The 8162-nt window shown below is 37.4% G+C and overlaps 1 long non-coding RNA gene across 4 annotated transcripts in view; it reads left to right on the forward strand.

Moving 5' to 3' along the window:
• Positions 1 to 8162, forward strand: part of LOC143669685 (uncharacterized) — a 104128-nt gene that overhangs the window by 86524 nt on the left and 9442 nt on the right. For all 4 annotated transcript variants that reach the window (XR_013168973.1, XR_013168974.1, XR_013168975.1 and 1 more), the window contains one exon: positions 6090 to 6190. This is a non-coding gene — a long non-coding RNA (uncharacterized LOC143669685). The remainder of the gene's footprint in view (positions 1 to 6089; positions 6191 to 8162) is intronic.

The following is an 8162-nucleotide window of genomic DNA, read 5'->3' on the forward strand; positions in this document are numbered from 1 at the left end:
TATTTATTTGTTTTATGTTGACCAGCCATGTATAACTTAATTATGATGTATAATTCATTTGATGTATTGTTGAATTTGGTTGCTAGTATTTTACTTAGAAATTTTGCATCTATATTCTTACATTCCTTCCAAAAGTTCCAGTTCTGGCTTTTTCTCTCTCTCTCTTTCTCCCCCACCCTGAGGGCCCCTTCGTATACAGTACTCCCCAATAGTTTGCATTCCATCCTGGCTCTCTGAGCACTTGGGCCCCTGTGCTTGGATATGGAGTTCTAACTCACTGATGAATTGCTCAGCATCCTTTGTCCATGGTGGGAGGGCCCTGGGCTCTGCTGCTGTGCAACTCCCAAGCTGTGCAGGACTGAGTAAGAAGGAGAGGAGGGGAATAGAAATAGACAGGCAGTTTGGGGCAGAATTTTCCTACCTGATATTTTCCTTTTTTTCAATTCAGCATTTTTTTGGAGCCCTTCTCCAATCTCTAACAGCCACTAGGGTTCTAATAAGGTGGGATCTGCCCTTTTGTTTACCGTATCTCTAGAGTGACTTTTTCAGGGAATGCTTTATGTTACTGTGTTGATGATGTCACTCTCTGCCATTTTTGCTAGCTTTTCTGATTTTGGGGGGTGACGGTCCACTATAAATGTCTTTTATCACCATCTTGCTCAACTGGAATTATTCCTATGTTCTTTGGATGTGCCTGGGTTTTTTTTTTGTTGTTGTTTTGTTTGTTTGTTTTTGTTGTTGTTTTAACATCTCCTTACTTAATGGCACCACAAAATGCTCCAGACTATTTGTCTTGTAATTCTCTGCCCAGCCATATAACCAACCATTTTTTCTCCAAGGAGATATGATTCCTTTAACTGGAGAATTGTAATTACTACCTAAGATGTGGGTACTGGGTATGCTCATTGTTTTTAGAGTATTATTAATTTTAGGCACACCCAAGTGGACAGACCAAGCAACTACGTATGCTTTTAAGACTTCCAATATATATTTTCAATTGTCCTGTAACATTTTTGCTAGTTTACATTATACCAGTCATGTATGAAAGGGTAAGTTTTCCTAGATCTTTGTTTAAAAGAATCATAATTTATTTTAACCTTAATCAGATTAGTAATGATATGCCCAGGCAATTTTTATCAATGTTCCAATTAAATATTTTCCACATGCATACTGGATATTTCCATTTTGTCTTTCACAAATTTTGTTGGCTCATTCATTTTCTACTACTGGTCATTGTCTAACTACAGGAAAGGAAACGTTATGCTATTGAGATATTGAGATGACAGAAATTGAAACTACTAATAGCCATGTTTTATAAAGCATGTAGCTTAATTATCTGTAGAAGATGAAAAAACTGGGTATACCATAGCCATTTAATTATCTTTTTGACCTTCAGCCCACCTGAAAAGACAGTTGTTCTAACTAACTCTAGAGTGAAGTGAAATATTTGAGGAATCTCAGGTTGAACTCCAATTGCACTGGTAGTTGACGGCAATTGCTCACTCCTGTGAGTTTATATGAAGTAAGGGGTGACTCTAAGTTTTTCTCATCTCTTGTACAAAAAGTCGTGATTTAGCATATAACCTGATTTATAGGGATTGGCAAGCTGCACAAACTCTTTCCTCTGAGCCTACATAGAACACATGAAGTTTGCCATATCTGCAATGAAATGTTAAGATGGGAAATTGAAGTTTAAAAGAGTTGCACAGAGGATAATAACCAGGACAGTTCATTTATATATAGTCACTTTAGTGTATGATATTCAAAATTGGTTATATGATTTAGCGTGGGCTTAAATATAGACAATAATGTGCATATGAAGCACAAGCCTAGCTCCAGCGCCTAGGACAGTATTATAAGGTCATCAAGCCTGAAAAATATGGCATTTACTTCTCATTTACTTCATCCATCATTCTTTGCTCCAGTCACACTTGCCTAATTGCTATCTCTTGAACATGCCAAGTATGCTTCTGCCTAAGGGCCTTTGCACAAGCTAGAACATTCTTTATCTACATGACTTATTCTCTCTGCTTTTTGTTCAGTGTCATTTTTACAATGATACCTCCCTGAGCATGCTGTTAAAAATTTGTAGTCTCTTACTCCCAAAACTCTTAATTAATTAAGTTAATGATAGAAGTTATGACAGATAAAGCCATAACTCTTAATGGCCTAACACAATAGAAATTTTACTGTTTTCAAATAAAGTCTAAATGATAGACAGATGGGTAGGGTGGAAAGCTTTCCTCTTCCACACAGTCTTTCAGGGACTCAGTCTGATGGAATTTCTGCCACTATCAGTATATAGGTTCTCAGCATAACCTTGACATTGATGGAGAAGGAATGAAAGAGAGTGGTAGTCAGAGCAGGAGATTTTTATGTGCCAAGAGAGAATTCATTCACATTACCTACATTTAACTGGCCAGAACTCGGTCACATCATTATACCTAACACCTGGAGCAATTGGAGGACGGGGTCTAGCTGACACCCCGGCAGAAACAGGAAACATTTAATTAAAAACCAACCAGTCTCTTCTATACACATAGTAGGCACTCATCATCTGTTGTTGGCAGACCTAATGAATGAGTCTATCAAGGCTGAGCATAATTCACTCCTTTCAAGTTAGGAGGTCTCCCATTAATTTTTGGGAGAATTAATGAATCAGAAACATGATTTCTGATGCTTTCAAGAGACATATAGCGGGAAGATGACATATAATCACTTGAAAAATAAAGAATAGTTCAGGCAATTATAATTTCAGAAACTCAGAGAAAGGACCCAGCTCTGTGAGATAAAATGGTCAGACTTTGGAAGAGGTGAGACTCTCTCATACTGGGTCTTTAAAGAAGCATTGTGATTTCAGTGAGTGGAAAGGAGGCAAAAGGTAAGTCAGGTGAGGAAAAGACAAAGACCGAGATAAAGGCATGGGGAAACTTGGGGTAGGTCAACTTACATAGGTCTGGTGGAGAAGTATATCAATCAGAGTAGGCTAGCCTATGTTATGGTAAAACACCACCAAAATCCCAGTGCCTGCAAACAACAAAAGTTTACTTCTTGCTCATACTATAGGTCATAAAGGGTTAGCTGGGACCTCTGTTCCACTTGCCAATACCTGCATCAGGGGCCGATGTAGATAGATCTGTCACTATTGAAATCATTGCCAGTAACTGGCAAATGGACAAACGAAGTGCTGGAGGGGCTTACTTGAATATGTTTAAACTGAAGAATCTTGAGAAACTCTAAAATTTAACTCTTGACCCAGATAGTTTTTATATTCCCCATCTATTTATCCAACTTCCCATTACAAACCTCTACCTGGATATTCATGATTCTTTCATTTATTCATTTGTATATTCAACAGACTTTTGATGATTTATCAGCCTAGGTGCTGGGGATACAATGAGGAAAAAAACGGTGATATTTCCTGGATTTACAGAGTAATTATATAGGTCAAGAGTCAGCAAACTTTTTCTGTAAAGGACCACATAGTGAGCATTTTTAGCCTTTGCAAAGATATGGTCTCTGTCGAACTATTCAGTTCTGCTGTTACAGTGTGAAAAGTAGCCATAGACACTACATAAATCAATGAGTGTGGTTGTGTTCCAATAAAACTATATTTATAAAAACAGGGAGAAGACTGTATTTGGTTTGCAGACCATAGTTTGCCAAGCCTTGATCTAAAGAAAGAAACAGATATGCATCTATATTTAAAAATATAATTTTTACTGCATAATTTCCTGCTCTTTCAAGCTTTATCAGACAGTTTACTAAAAAAAAGTGTATAGCTTTTGGTTCCAATCAGTTTTGGCAATTCTGTGTCCTTAGAGCATCCCACTACTGAGCTTGAGCTTCCTTGTCTACATATAAAACAAGATTGGGGGTGTGGGGAGACTCTAAGAAAGATCCCTTCTCTGTATTGTTCTATAATACTCTTTGCGCACTTGATGATCAAAAGTGATAAGCTGCAGGAGACTGTGGGGGGCAGGGGGAAGAAAGCACTGATAAGGAATCGTTAGAATCACGACAATCGTTACTTACCTGTGCAATATGGCCACAGAAGGTGAAATGGCATCTATCAGGCAAGGAAGCATCTTATTGTCTTCCACATGCTCCAGCCATGATGCTAGGGACACAGAAGATGCAATCCCACTGTTTCCTCTTGCACCTCTCCTTTCTCTCCCTTTCATCATTCACTCTCACTCTCTTTGCTTGCTGCAATAGCACTATCCCAAAATTAAATTCTTTCTTGTGAAAAGTACCAACTGTATTCATAAAAGCAAAACGCTGGCAAAGAATATTGTTTCAGCCTTCTCATTTCTTAAGTAAGTACTTAGAAAACAAAGTGCCAAAGATAAATTTCATGGATAATGAAAGTTCTTAACAAAGGCAAATGGATTGATTTCAGTTCTGTCAAACGTAGACCTCCCACTGACCTGCCCTCATTCCACAACTCATTGCAGAGTGAGCCATTTACCCAGTGTTTGGAAAGTGCCTTAAAAAAAATCATGGCTACAGTTTGGAAAAGAAGTTTATATGGAGAGAAAAAGATCTTGATGGACTGACACACAATGGACAATCTATATTACTTGTTGTTCTGAATTGAATTATGTTCTTGCTTCTTTTTTCAACATAAAGAATATTTTGAATTCTTCCATAATACTATCCATACAAAGAGAGAAAGACATTTTAAAATGCCTTTTTGAAATATTTGAAAAACACCTGAGATTTGATTATAGAAATATGATATAACCCGCCTCATTCCATAATTGGTAAGTACTATAGTGCACTCGAAATCTCTTGAAGTTTAGTAGTGTGCAATTTACATTTTAAATTTGTGCCCAATAGGCTTAGAAAACTACAAAGTGAATTTTGTAATTTTCCAAGATTTGAATTCATTTCCAAATAATACTATGAGCCAGCAGCCTGAAGTCTGTCACGTTAGATACTGGAATGTATATTGTTATTAAATACTCTCTGGTTCTCCAATGCAATGAACTAAACAAAGAAAAGTAATAATTCAAAGAAAAAAATACGCACAATTTTCTAAATGAGGTAAATTCTGTGAAACTTACTTTACATTGCCACATCTTCAAAAAAAATAAACCAACCAGGGCATAAATAAACAAAAAGACATAAAGCAACTCTTTTGGTTAGGTTTTATCAAAAGAAACAAGAACTTGGGTTATGTAGGGTATACACGTATATCCCTGAGAAGCTTGTGGCAAGATCATCTGTAATAGCTGTCTTCTTAGATGTGAGTTTTTTTTCTCTTCCTCAATCTAGTTATCACAGCTCTCTTTATCTCCTTAAAAGTTGACTGAGTCCTGAAGACTGGGGGTGGGATTTATCTAAGAGCTGGCATTTTTAGAAGTACATGCAATGCAAGAAGAGACAGACAAGGACAAGCCTATAATAAAAGCTCATGGATAAAGAAACACAACAGAATAAAGAATGGTAGGGACAAGGAATTAGAGAAAACGTGAGAAGGTCCAGTACCACTGAAGTGAGAACAAGTCAGAAATATTAAGAGGGAAGGAAGAAATTGTATGGTAGAGTGAGTTTCAATTAGCAATTTAAGAGACGATGCAGCTTCTTGTGATAATGAAGGTTGTGAGTGTGGCTACGAGGCAATCACTGAGGGAAGACCTTGAAGATGAGGGAGTCAAAGAACTCCATGAGGGAGCCAGGCTACTCATCTGGTCATCCACACGGTTGTTAAGTCTCACTCAGACCCTCGGGAGTTGCTCTGTGGAGCAAAACCATCAGCTTGTGGACCACGTTGGGCAGTGAAAACCATGAGGGTGGGGAGAGAGCCCCAGAGCCAGGAGTCACTGTCACTGAACATTGCCCCCAGCCAATTCCATACATAAAAATAGGTAACATTTATTGGGAACTGACCTCATGCCACTTTGCTAAGCGCTTTATGGTCATTTTCTCACTTAGTATTCACAACAACATACTCAAATAGGTGCTATCGTGTTTTCTCACTTTATAGATTAAGAAAGAGCAGGTGAAGAAAGATTAATTTGCTCAAGTACTCATGAATACAGTAGTAGACAGACCCAGTTTTGAACCCAGACAATCTATTTCAGAGTCACGTTCTTCACTCCTACTCCACCTTGTCATTGAATTTGGAACTCTACTTGGGAGAGGTTAAAGATCCTGATTGAGGTGAACTTCTTCGGAGCCCAAGGTAAGAACTTACTGCTGCCTACACTTGGAAGACCAGATTGCCAGATAACAGACAAGGGCCCTTAGGCATGAGATACAAACGAGACTGAAATTGTATTATATCACAAAGTTAGAGAGAAGGAAAGACCTATTTCTTGTGCCCCCAGGCCGGTACCTCTTTCAGCACTGTGAAAGAGTCCTGAAGGGAAGGAAAATCATCTTGACCAAGGAGATGGCCTTGGTGGTGGAACATTTGCTGATTTGGCAATGCTAAGAATAATCACCATTTGATATCCAGAGTCCAAAAAGAGGAACACATATGGGGAGGAGAATGTCCCCATGCTGCAATATGCTCAATCTTAAACTAGTTCAGGCTACTGAAGCAGATATTTGGTGCTCTGTGTTATTTCTAAATGACTAACAAAACTGCAGAGAACCCTAACTTTAAAGCTTAAGAGGAAACTTTGGAGAAAGTATAAATAGGAACTCAAACTACTTGACCCCTGGTTAAGAGACTCACTTGGGAAAATCCCCTTTTTGTTTTGGAGCCAAAAAAATAAAAATCAATTCCAGTCCGTGGAAATGTGGAATCATCATGTCTGGTTGAGGAAGAGCAGATATCTGGGGCACTATGTGAAAGAAGTCTGAGGAAAGAGAACCAGAAACTATTCCTCAACCCTGTTCCCTCTGGCAGAGTGAGTCCAACTCTCAACCCAAAGGCAGTGTGGGGAATAGTTGAGAGCGAAGTCGTGGGAGACAAAGAGTACAGAAGACATGCCATCCTGAAAGGGTGCCTAAAATTCAGGGGTAAAATCTGTGGTATCCAGAAAGAGCCTAGTGTCAGATCTATGAAAAAATAAACTAGAGCAAACCAGGTCAAAATTGGAAGTGGGTAGAGATTTTGGGAACAGATTCTAGAAATAGGGCTATGCTCCCTGGGAAGAGGGGTATTTGGCACAGAAATCAAATTGACTGCACAAGGCTCTGCTTGTTCAGAGGGTCTAAGGGCATATTACTGGGCTAAGTTTAATCACAGGCTTTTTTATATGTTTTCTATGCTTATAGATCATTCAATGTCCCTCTTTCTCCCCAAATCCACAGCTAATATAGACAAATTAAGAATTATAGTTTAACAAAAAGAAAACAAGCATAATGCAGTGCCTCAGAAACATCATTTGATATATTCATCCATATTTTTATGCAAGTATTTATAATTTCAAAAACAGATCATATTATACATAATGGCCTATAAATTGTTTTTCTCCCTTGGCCTTATATTGTGCCAAAACATCCAGGAAAAGATATTTCTTATGTTACATAAACTATTCCAAAGCATAGAGAGTGATGGAGAGCTTCCCCAAAATAGGCCAGTCTCAATCACAAACACTGCAATACAAAATAGTAAAGTATTTACCAATTAAATCTAGTACTGTACCATGACCAAATAGGATTTACTAAGGAATAAAAGAAGGTTTCAAGCTATATAATTCACTAAATCAAAAGATGAAAAGAAGAAAAAAATATATCTCAGCGATAGATGCTGCTCATTTTTTATATTGGATCAATTGTAGATTACAGAAAAATCATACAGAAAGTATAGAATTCCCATTACCCCCTAATTTTCCTGATCATTAACATTTTGTGTTAGTGTGGTACCTTTGCTACAATTGATGAAGCAATATTATTATAATTTATATTTTTGTTTAAATTAAAATCCCTAACCACTAAAAACAAAAAGAAAATCCAGTGCCTAAATAGACAGCTAACAGAAATATTGCACTTAGTAGTAAAATAGTAGAAGCATTCACAGTAAAATTAACCAAAAGTATAAAATAAACAAAACAAAACAGAAATAAAGAGGGAATCTTATATTACTGCAACATGCCAACATTTTCTTATTTTCCTTAAGGTTCTAACTAATGCAAGAACAAGAAATAAGAGAAAAAAATATTACAAGGGAAGAAATAAGGCTGTCACTACTTGCTGATTAAATT

The sequence above is a fragment of the Tamandua tetradactyla genome, chromosome 26, assembly GCF_023851605.1.
Source record: "Tamandua tetradactyla isolate mTamTet1 chromosome 26, mTamTet1.pri, whole genome shotgun sequence".
In the NCBI taxonomy this organism is placed as follows: domain Eukaryota; kingdom Metazoa; phylum Chordata; class Mammalia; order Pilosa; family Myrmecophagidae; genus Tamandua; species Tamandua tetradactyla.